The sequence below is a fragment of the Falco punctatus genome, assembly GCF_963210335.1.
Source record: "Falco punctatus genome assembly, chromosome: 15".
Taxonomy (NCBI): domain Eukaryota; kingdom Metazoa; phylum Chordata; class Aves; order Falconiformes; family Falconidae; genus Falco; species Falco punctatus.
The window spans coordinates 12,493,607-12,504,730 of record NC_137595.1 but is presented as its reverse complement, the minus strand read 5'-3'; positions in this window follow the sequence as shown (position 1 = coordinate 12,504,730).

The following is an 11,124-nucleotide window of genomic DNA, read 5'->3' as shown; positions in this document are numbered from 1 at the left end:
ATGCCACAGGCAGGGACACCTTCCACTAGACCAGGTGACTCAAAGCCCCATCCAGCCTGATCTTGAACACTTCCAGTGTCGGGGCATCCACAACTTCTCTGGGCAGCCTGTTTCAGTACCTCAACACCTCCACAGTAAAGAATTTCTTCCTAATATCTAATCTAAATATACTTTCTTTCAGTTTATAGATAGGTGTTGCATATTCATGTCAAATTTACCATGAATACAGGAATATATTAAATCGACTTTACATGTAACGAAAATCCAAACTACCCGTTACCTGCTGTTTCAGTATACAAGATCACTGAAAAATATCAACACATGTGTAAATTTAACTCTTAATAAGATTTTAATCTTACAGCCTACCACGTAATGATGCATTTACTGCAAATTTAAAGGAATACACTAAAACGACAACTAAAAGATTGTCTTCAATTCATACTGACCTGAAGACTAAACTATAGTGTTTTGGTGTGTAATACAACAATTGCCTGTTACACCAGCATAACAAAAGCATTTAAACATTTAAAATTTCAGCATACATGCCTACAGCTTCAGGTAAAAACTGTATAAGCAGAGATTGATATTGTCTCATTAAAAGGAAACATGAGAAACTTTGCTGATATGTTACAATTGTACAATATCTATCAGAACACCCAAAACCGTACACTGCTTTAAAACTACTACTGACACAAAATCATATTTCTGCTTAATGAGGAAAATAATACATGACTCGCCAAGAGTAATGGAAATATTACAAATTCCGAAACAAGTCTTAACACATCACTCATCTCCAATTAATATTTTTTTTAAATTACTGCAAGTAAATTGAGAACAAATAGGGCTATAAAGATTAATTATTGAATAAGAAATATGTCAATCAGGTATTTCTGAGCACAACTTGACTGAGATAAATTTGCAACATTATTTTACCTTTTATAAGATACTAAAAAGTACTTTACCATCACACATACAGATAAGACTCTAAAAAAGGCCTTGAGAAGTTTAAATTCTTCCCAAATTACATTCATAATAGGTGTTTCTCAAATATACTGAACACCAAATAGAGCTATTAATCTCAGTGGCTGACAGCATATATTTCATCCCAGACTTAACAGTCAGAGAGACAGGGTCACCTGGACTTGCTGTTCTAAGTGACCTTGCTGCTATTCTACACTTAAGTGTATGGACAGATATTTTCCTTTAAATGAATGACTTTTCTTTAGAAAAAAATGTGTCAAGTTTCTTCACTAAGTAATCTCAAAATAACCAAATAAAAAAAGCAAAGCAGCTTCAGGTGCATTGCATCACTGCTGTTCTCAGAACAACATAAAATTAATCATAAGGTTGCTGAAATAGAAGTGTGGTCAACTTGACACCATCGAAGTCAAAAGGGAACTGGAAGTTTGTATAAATGGAGCATCTTATCACAAGCAGAAGGATCTAGCATAGTTAAATTGACAATATAACCCTAAGCCAGTCTAGTCATACTCATCCTAGTCATGCTGCCCTTTTCCCAAGGTAGAGGAAAAGCACCATTTCTGTTGTAGTTACTCTCATCACTGAACAACATATGACATTATGGTCAATGAGTAGGATAGATTTCAGCTCATTTGATGTTACTTCTAATTACTTTCTTGTAATAGTTCCAGGCCAGCTTTTCAAATATTTTCCTATGCTTTAAATACAAGCTCTATATTAACTGGAGTACAAGAAGGTCAAGTAATGTTAAGCTATATAAAATGAATCAGCAATTAATTCAGAGGGAAGTAGCCAGAATGCATCCTTATCTTCTTCAAATATTCTACTCATTAATATCATGTTAACACTCACTACAAAACAGTACTAAGATTTCAAATGGTGATACCGTATTACAGTTAAATAATATTTTTTCTGTATCACAGCCAGACATGGACAACACCACTCTTAGCAAGCCCTGTCTTAAAAACAAGGAGGTTTTTTCCCCCACACCTGCTACCCTGCAGTGAACCTCATTGTTCTGATGTGCAAAACTCTCCTAATTTCTAGCCTCTTCACAACCATCACCTCCTGGGCCAACATTTTTCTTTAAATTCTCTTCAATTCCCTAGTACACCTAAAGAATGACTATATCTTTTGCCAAGATAAAACCTCTTTTTTTTTTTTTTCTTAAATAGGACAAAGTCTTCTTTCTCCTGAAAATCCCATGAGTTCTATATGCCTGTTTCATCCTTTATTCATCATTCCTCAGCATGAGTGACTAGAACTTACAAAGTATCCCAGATTAGATCAGTAATTTTCTAGTAATATTCAGCTGTAACTCACCTTGTGCTTAAACAGTAGCAATAAATTAATACAGGAAATTTCACAGTTTCTTCCAACTATAGGCTGAGTAGGAATAAATTAAGACTCCAAACTCACATCCTGTATTGTAACATACTTTTATATTAATTACTAATATCGTAATAAAAGAACACTACACTCAGTTTCTGTTTGATAAAAAGATGACAGGTTTCAAAATTATTCCTGCCTATCAATGACATTACTGTTATGAGACTTCCAACTGATGGGAAAATTTTGTACTCAGTAACATCAGTATGAATTATTCAAGTAGACAAGAGCAGAATCTTTCCAGATGAACCTTTCTTGAGTTTTAGCTGCATGGTGCTGAAAAAATATTTTCATTACACTAATTTAAAGTTATTCATTAAATTGGTCGCACCATGAAAGAAAACAATTATTTCATAAACATTTAGAACTAGAGCTGCTTGGAACACATCAAAAAAAGAAAGGTAGTTGGTATATGCTGTTCAGCTGATGCTAAAATATTTCAGAGATGTTATTTGTTCTGTTACTGGAAACATTTTTTGAGAAAAAAATTTGAAATGCCTGTGCCAGCAGCCTGTGAGATGGCAATGCCAAACTAAAATTCCCACTCCAGTTCAGTGAGTGACTGCAATGGAATACTGCCCTCATTTCAGCTGAGCAAGGAGTTCAACCTGGCTTTGCCACAAACATTGTGGGGGGGGCAATTGGGGAATGAACACAAACCATATTTTCTTGCAATACAGGATGAAAAAACACCTTGAATCCTTCATTTTTAAGGTTTGTCATCAGAGAATTATAAATCTGCAATTGCAGGACTACCATCCTGTGAGCAGCTTGGAAATTGTACTTTGGAATTGGAAAAGTCTTCCTTCCCTGTCCCAATTGTCTTGCATACTTAAAAATTTTTAAAATCTAATCAAATACTTCAAAAGGAAAAAAAAATTTCTAATAGATTCTCCTTCTAAATTAAGACCAGTCAACTTCTTTGCATAAGTTAAAGTCTGTGGTACCAAAAATAACATTTGCAAAGTGAAAACACTGATACTGTTCCTAATCTCAAATTGATGTAAACCATTATCTGGAAAACAATATTAAAAAGTAGTTCAAGCTTGGCAAAGTTAACTGAGATTAATTAGAAAATTAAGTTTTCCATATACAAGTCTTCTCATTATAATTGAGCTCAAGATATATTAAGATCATTTAAGCGTCCAGCACTAAACACATAATTTGCTGTTTTCTGGCAAATGAAACAACCAAAACTTCAATTTGAGTGTGATTCAAGTAAAATAAGAAGGCGCTCCTTCAGCTGGTCAGCAGAAGTTTCACTGATCAGCTAAAAAGACAAAATTCTACAAAATAATGGAAGACAACTAGTAGAGGGAAGTGTAAGGGAAAATATTAAAAAACAGCTCCTTTCTCATATGTATAGATGGACAAATATTAGTGCTGAGACACCAAAACAACATGAATCTTTCAAGCACAATAGGGAAATTCTACTGTCTTAAACTGTGCATTCTGTACTGAAGTATTTGTTTGATATGTGATTGATAGTTCTTTCTAAACTAACAAAATCATTTTATAAAGATAGATGAAGTGTTACTTAACACAATGAAGGATCTCTGTATTGACAATGTTATCTGCATATAAATGGATGCTAAAATATTTACATATCATACAGAAATCATTCACAAAGGCATGAGACTCATCCTGGCACTCACTCAGCAACAGTATCTGAAAATTCATCAGATCCTCAAAAATATATCATTCATTTATATAATCAAAAGGGCAAGACAGAATTCTAAAACAGAAATTTTGGAATCACCAGTTCCATTAGAAGTTTTAACTGGGCTACAACATCAAAATCTTGGGGAAAAAATGAGTAAAATATTATATTAGGAGTAATCCATACAGTTTGGATACAACTCAAGCATTAGTTCAAGATGCAGCTCAAACATAACACGAAATGTAGACCTGAAAATCAACATGCATAAAATGCTTTGCTAACATGTGTCATTCTAAAGAAAGTTCTTTTAAATACATTGTAAAAAACATGATAGCTGACTGTTGAAACCCCTTTTAATAATACAGGTATTTTTAAGTTACACGAGTAACAGTAAAGTAAATAAAAGAAGCTAATGTTAATATTAGCTGACTATAAAATAAAGGATCGATATAGCAATTTCCTGTATTTTTGCTCTGGTTTATAAAGTAAAACCAACAGCTGCATTAAGCTGTTTAAAATGGGAGACCTCTTGCCAATGTGATGTATTATGCAATGCATACAGTGCTTGTCTCAGAATTAAAATGTGGGTGGAGGGTCAAAGTGAGAAGATAAAATACAGGCACTTTAATGAAGCAGTGCAATAATACAGTTTAACTATATTCAAGGCACAATGCATGAGACTACTTTCTAAGCTTCAAGAAGAGAAAATGACAACTAGTACAAAGACTGGTTCTCATACTAATGTGGAAATCGTGCTATTTTGGTGTTATACAAAATAAGTGTAAATATGCTGCTGAATATCTGCTACAATTTCTCTTTAAATGGCAATGTCAGAGGGGAGCTCAGCGATGCAGCGGGAGCAGTGACACTGCCAAGCCCCAGCGTGTTTGTAGAGGGCACAGGAATAATTTCCCTAGATCACAATAAAAGCAACTCAAGGTTAAGTTAACATCAGAGTTTGAGTGAATCACACGCCATGAATAATTTATTTGAAATGTAGCTTTTCTCTTGCCACAAATGCAGAAGCAGATTTATTTCTGTATGTAATATTTGCATTATTATACAAACATGATTTTGAAGCTCCATAGGTTGCCTGTGACCCTTTGAAAACGTGGCTTTCTGGCCTCACTGCTATCAGTCAAACAACATACATGGCCTTTTTTTTAATGTACTGTTGTGGGCTTCTTGTCAGGTGGGCAGCATTGCCTCATTAGGCAATTTTGAGATTGCCTAATACCCAAATAATTAGCTAATTACAGCCAGCCCAGAAAAATCAGCACTAATTGCCCCCAACCCAGGGTGGCAGGGGGGTGTCCTCTGCGGCCTTGGCTGTTGCTCCCACAGAGGTGCCTACTGTGGGGCTGAGGAGCCCTGGCCCCAAAAGCGGGGAGATGATGCCGGTCCCTACCTGCAGCAGGCAGGCTGCAGAGCAGTGCTTTCCAGGTGACATGGCTGGGAGGTCTTCAGGCCCGTTGTGCTCCTGGGATGGAGTCGGAGGTGAGGACAGTGGGGAGGTGAGGAAGCTAGCAGCAGCCGGGGGCATGGTGAGGGGCCACAGGTGCCCGGGCTGGTGCACAGCGGGAGGCAGTGTGAGGTGACTGGGAGCGCCTGTGGTGGTGAGAGCTGTCGCCAGGCTTGTGAAAACCTTCTGGCTGTGCCACTGCTCTTGGTAAGGTGACTAATTAGCTGATAAACCATTGATAAAGAAGCCTGGGCTACTGGAACACTCTGATATGGCTCTTGACTGGTTTTGAGGAGAAGTTGGCACTGGGATTAGCCATGACTCTGAGTTGTTTCCAGAACTGTCTCACAGGCGTGTGTAAGTGCTGTAAACATTAATCTTATTTACTAGCAAAATGATGTGAGTAAATAAATCCATTAACAGCGTTAGGCCTGTCTGTGTTTATTTTAACATCATCTAAATATTGTTAGTCTAAGAATTGTTGCTGCTAATTATTTTGTAATCACATCTGTGAAAGGAAACACTATGTAGAAACTTGTATCTGTAATGTTTTGACAAAACGGGTTGCACAGGCCACATACAGAGTGTTTACTTACAGCCAGGCTGGTTCTGCTGATGCACTGGGATACAGCTGCATGCTGGGTTGGGGGTGGAAAGCGTTATGACCAGGTCTGCCAAACCTCTGTGCTTTTCTGTCACTCTATTTCTTTTACTTTGGGTGTGAATTATATGCACGATTAACAAAGCCAGAATCTGGCCTAGTTACCTTCCCTATTCTGGTAAAGACATGATGGTTTTATTATACTTGCTCTCTGGGCTTCACCCGCTTGCATTTTAGGTTGTGTTTTTTGAAAGTTCAGTGGCTGAATCTTAGAACACGCTGTAATGAGATGTAGAAGCCTTTCGTGAGCTCCCTGGCCACGAAAGGGAGCTACAATTCATAGCCCTGACTTGTAACAAGACAGCTGGTAGAGTTGCATTTATTGTTTTACTACAGTGATTTTGATTTGGTGAATTTCTTACAATGTGTTACTGGAAACTCATTGCCAGTAACTTGTATTTTTCAGTGGATCTAAAAATATAAATTGTGATACTAATGGAAAGCTTATTATCCTGCTTTTGATTGTTAATGATAAACACTATTGTATAACTTTTTTGCTCTGAGTGAAGAAAAAAATTGGGAAATATAGTCATAAGAAAAATGCTTCAATCAGTACTTTAAATGCAAGCAAAATGTACTTTACCACTGGAAAAAGGGAGAAATATTTTCCAATTCAAGGACAAAACTTAAAATTAAAAATCATTACATAAGGACATGATAATTTCAATTACCTTTGTATTAATGTGAATAGCAACTAGAACATATTGACAATTTTAGATACATTAGAAACATAATGTAGATCTTCACAGATATGGGCATAAAACCATCAGACCTCTGGCTCTGATTATGCGAAGCTGTCTCGCGTTCCTCTCTGAATAGTGTGTGCAAATGACTGATCTTCTGTTAAATAAATAAAAAAGATTTCCTTATAGTTTGTAGGCTGCAATTAATATTGCAACACCAGATGTACTCTAAAATCTTGTGAGATAAATGGGTAGATTTACAAATCAATTAAAAATATTTGTCTTGACATGTTCAATTATTTCCTAGAATATTAATAAATCCTTAATAAAATGTATTAATGCATACACAAATGTTACATCTGTATCAAATATTATTGAAAAAATACTGAGTTAAAATTTTTCACTGCAGAATTCTCCTTGCTTTCTGCCTTTTAATTACAGAAAGCAACATTTTCTTCCCACTGATTGTTTTGGGGTTTGTTGTTTCTTCCCACTGATTGTTCTGGGGTTTGTTGTTGTCTGTTCGGGTGTGGATGGCTTTTTTTTTACAAATCACTGAAGAACTTCCTAGGTGTTAACTTGTACTGGTAATTGCCATGTTGTCCTGTTTAGTTCTGCAGAACTTGTGCATTTCTGTAATTGTGGTATTCATTTGTTTATAACTGAGAAAATAACCTGCAAAACAGTTATGAAAATGAAACTCGACACTTAAAAATACATAGCAATTGTCTTCTCTCCTATGTTTAGCTCATGTTGCTCTGCTTAACACAGTAATGAAACAGCACTCCCAGCATCAGTTGTTGTAACAGAACATATTGTTAAACATAATCACAACTGTTGTAATGCATATAGAGTGCCTGTAACTGCTTTACTCCTCTTCTTACTGATTACAGAGCCTATCTGTGACCTCAGACTGGCTGTTTAAACTGAAAGTACTGCTTCACTCCAGCTGGAGGCTTTTAGTACCAATGAAAAACAGGTTTCAGGAAACTATTGAGTTATATCTGAAAACTGACACACAAAATACAGTTGCCAAGGTCCTAACTGGTTCTGAAAGTATAAGACCTCGTCCTAATGTGAGTCATATCATCAGAGGCTTTCGCACAGCATTAACAGCTAGGATTATGCCCGTTCAGATTTGTTTCTCAAACTAAGTACCTGCATGAGAATTGGAGAGAGGGGGGAAAAAAAAATTTATATGCTTATGTATTTGCTATCAAGTAAATAAAGGTAATAGGCTAGTTGGTGTACAGACCTCTCTGCATATAAATTGCATAGACTATACTTCAAATCAGGAAGATGCTAAAAAGATTTTTTTATAACATGTCTATTAGAAACAAAACTATTTAAAATAAAGATGCCTGGTTGCTTTAATCAACTTTTTGATTATTAAAAAAAACTTAAATGAAATCAAAATATGCTCTCTGAAAACAAGAATATTCTCTTTGGGTCAGGAAGTATTGCTATGATGGTCTTCGTGGACTGCAATTTGATGCCTTCTGTTTCTCTCTTCTCTGCTGTCAAAGCATCATGTATCAGGACTGAGACTAATCAGGCCAACAATTTCAGCTTTTTCATGGAAAGCTTAAGCAAGAACTGTTAGTCTGCTTTAGGCTGAAACATATCTTTTTGAAAAAAGTTTAGGAAATGTTCTAATCTTGCTTTGACAGTAAAGCAAGCTGTATTGTACTGTGATGCCAGATTGCTTCTGAATATTCTGGCTTCGCATGCTGTGTAGTTTCAACTAAGATTACTAGTTTTTGTTTTATAGTAGCGCACAGTCAGTGTGTTCTTTTTGCACCCGAGATACTTATTTACACCTGTTGCTATATTCATGTTGCTTGCTTCTTGCTATGCAAGGTTACAGTTACATTTCCTTTTGTCTTTAGCAATATAATGACAAGTTCTAATGTAAAAGCTACTTGACATTTTCTTTATTTTGTTAACCTGTACTTGATTATAAAGTAATAAATTCTGCCTTTGTTTTGTTATAGTGGAAAATTAAGGTAGTGGTCCTGCATGGTTTTTATTTTTTTTCCTTAATCATAGTTTTTCCCAAAGGAAAAATCTGCTAGAGAATGAATACAATTAGAAAATGTCATTGTTATGTTCATTTTGGCTGATGTGTAAATTCCCAATACCTGTATACAGGAAAAGCAGAGAAAAAAAATCATGCATATTAGATCACTTCCAACTATGGAACTATGGGTCATTGCTCTGAGCTGCAGAGAACCTGGGGATAAACTGCAGAGTTTGGTCCATTAATCTTTCTTCAATGCTGTTACCTCTGAGTAGAAAGTGCAACAGCCAGTGTTTTTTCAATGTTGTCCCGGTTTCAGCTGGGATGGAGTTGATTTTCTTCTCAGTAGCTGGTGCAGTGCTGTGTTTTGGATTTGGTGTGAGAACAATGTTGATGGCACACTGATGGTTTTGGTCGTTGCTGGGTAATGTCTATATTAAAACAAGGACTTTTCAGTTTCTCAGGCCCTGCCAGTCAGAGGGCTGGAAGGGCACAGGATATTGGTAGAGGACACAGCCAGGACAGCTGACTTGAACTGGCCAAAGGGATATTCTATACCATTGAATGTCATGTTGACTATTTAAGCTGGAGAAAGAAGAAGAAAGAGGGAGGGGATGTTCAGCATTATGGCGCTTGTCTCCCCAAGTAATCATTAGGTGTGATGGAGCCCTGCTTTCCTGGGGATGGCTGAACACCTGCCTGCCCATGGGACAAGGTGAATGAAGGCCTTGTTTTTCTTGCTTGTATGTGGGGCTTTTGCTTTATTTGTTAAACTGTCTTTATCTCAGCCACAAGTTTTCTCATTTACTCTTCTGATTCTCTCTCCCATCCCACTGCAGAGGGAGTGAGCAAGCAGCTGTGTGGGGATTAGTTACTGACTGGGGTTAAACCGCAGCACAGGTGTTCCCCTTCTATACCTTCTTAGTGATGAAGCCAGTGCCATCTACACTTGCCATGATGTGGTCTGCATGCTTGTTCAAGTATCACTGTGGATCCAATTGCATTTTATATATAATCACCCTGCCTTAAAGCTCAATATTTTATTTTCTTACTTGGCATAAATACCGAGACTCAAAGGAAGTTAAGTATATTAGTTCATGTTTAAGTGAGTCTGTTACTTTCATCTAACCAAATTTTAAACCTGAGGGAAATGAAGCATTTGCAATTCCAGTAAGATAAATGGATGTTGTTGCAGTATATACCTCACTGTTAAATTATCCACGATTAATTGTGATTTAACTTAAGAAATTAGGTTAAAATAAATGGTTGCTACACCACTTACCAAACTCTGTGGGCTAACCTTTTATGCAAAAGCAGTGTAGCAGTGTTGGAAATTAAAACAATGGAAGTGTATTTACTACTCTTAACAGGAGCAGGATTATTCAATGAGGGTATGCCAGAGCATAACCTGAACCCTTGTTTGTAAGGACCTGTCTCTGTGTCTGCATTTGGCATGGTAAGGCAAGTGTAATGCTCAGGAAGCTCTGTTTGTCTCTTTATGTTGTAAAGCAGGTTCACATTCTGTTTGGCTACTTCCACAGCCCTTCATGTTTTGAAACATAATTCATATTGCTGAAGCACTTAAAGTGCTTTATAAGCAGTACCAGGAATTTTCCAATGAAAACAAAAGCACTTCATAATACCATAAAGAAGTCAGCCCACAGAGCACTTAGCTCTCTTTACGTTCTGACTATAACTAGGGGGGTAAAGAGAACAAGAAGAGTTCAGGGCAGTGGCCTTGTTCCTGAGGACAGCTTCTAGTGATTTAACCATCTGTGCATCTGGCTCAGAGTTGGTACACAGTTGCAGCAGAGCTGTATGCAAGTTCCAGGGCTACCTACTCTTTCCTGCCAAAGACACAGGACTTTTGGCCATTTGACAGTGAATGCCTGACTCAGGAATGCGTGTGTGGTATGTCTAATGATCTGTGGCAACAAGTGGCATCAATGTGCCAGGAATTCTTCATACAAATTTCACATATTCAGCAAACAGGATGGAACAGTCTCTCCTGTGTTCACCAAGTGAGAAAGTAGCTCCAGCTTAGCACCTCTAACTTATTCAAGTAACGGAGAGTTTCATTTCAGGACAAGGGGCATCTTTTGATCTTACTGCTGCCCTGCAGTGCATGTGTGCATGCAGTGTGCATGCAGTGCATGAAAGGGACTTAAACAGTCAGTATTTCAGTGCTAGGATCTTCATCAATGAGCAAGCTTTTTCAAAACTGTGGAGAAAAGATTCTCAAACTGAGAAAATATGTTCTGATGTAGG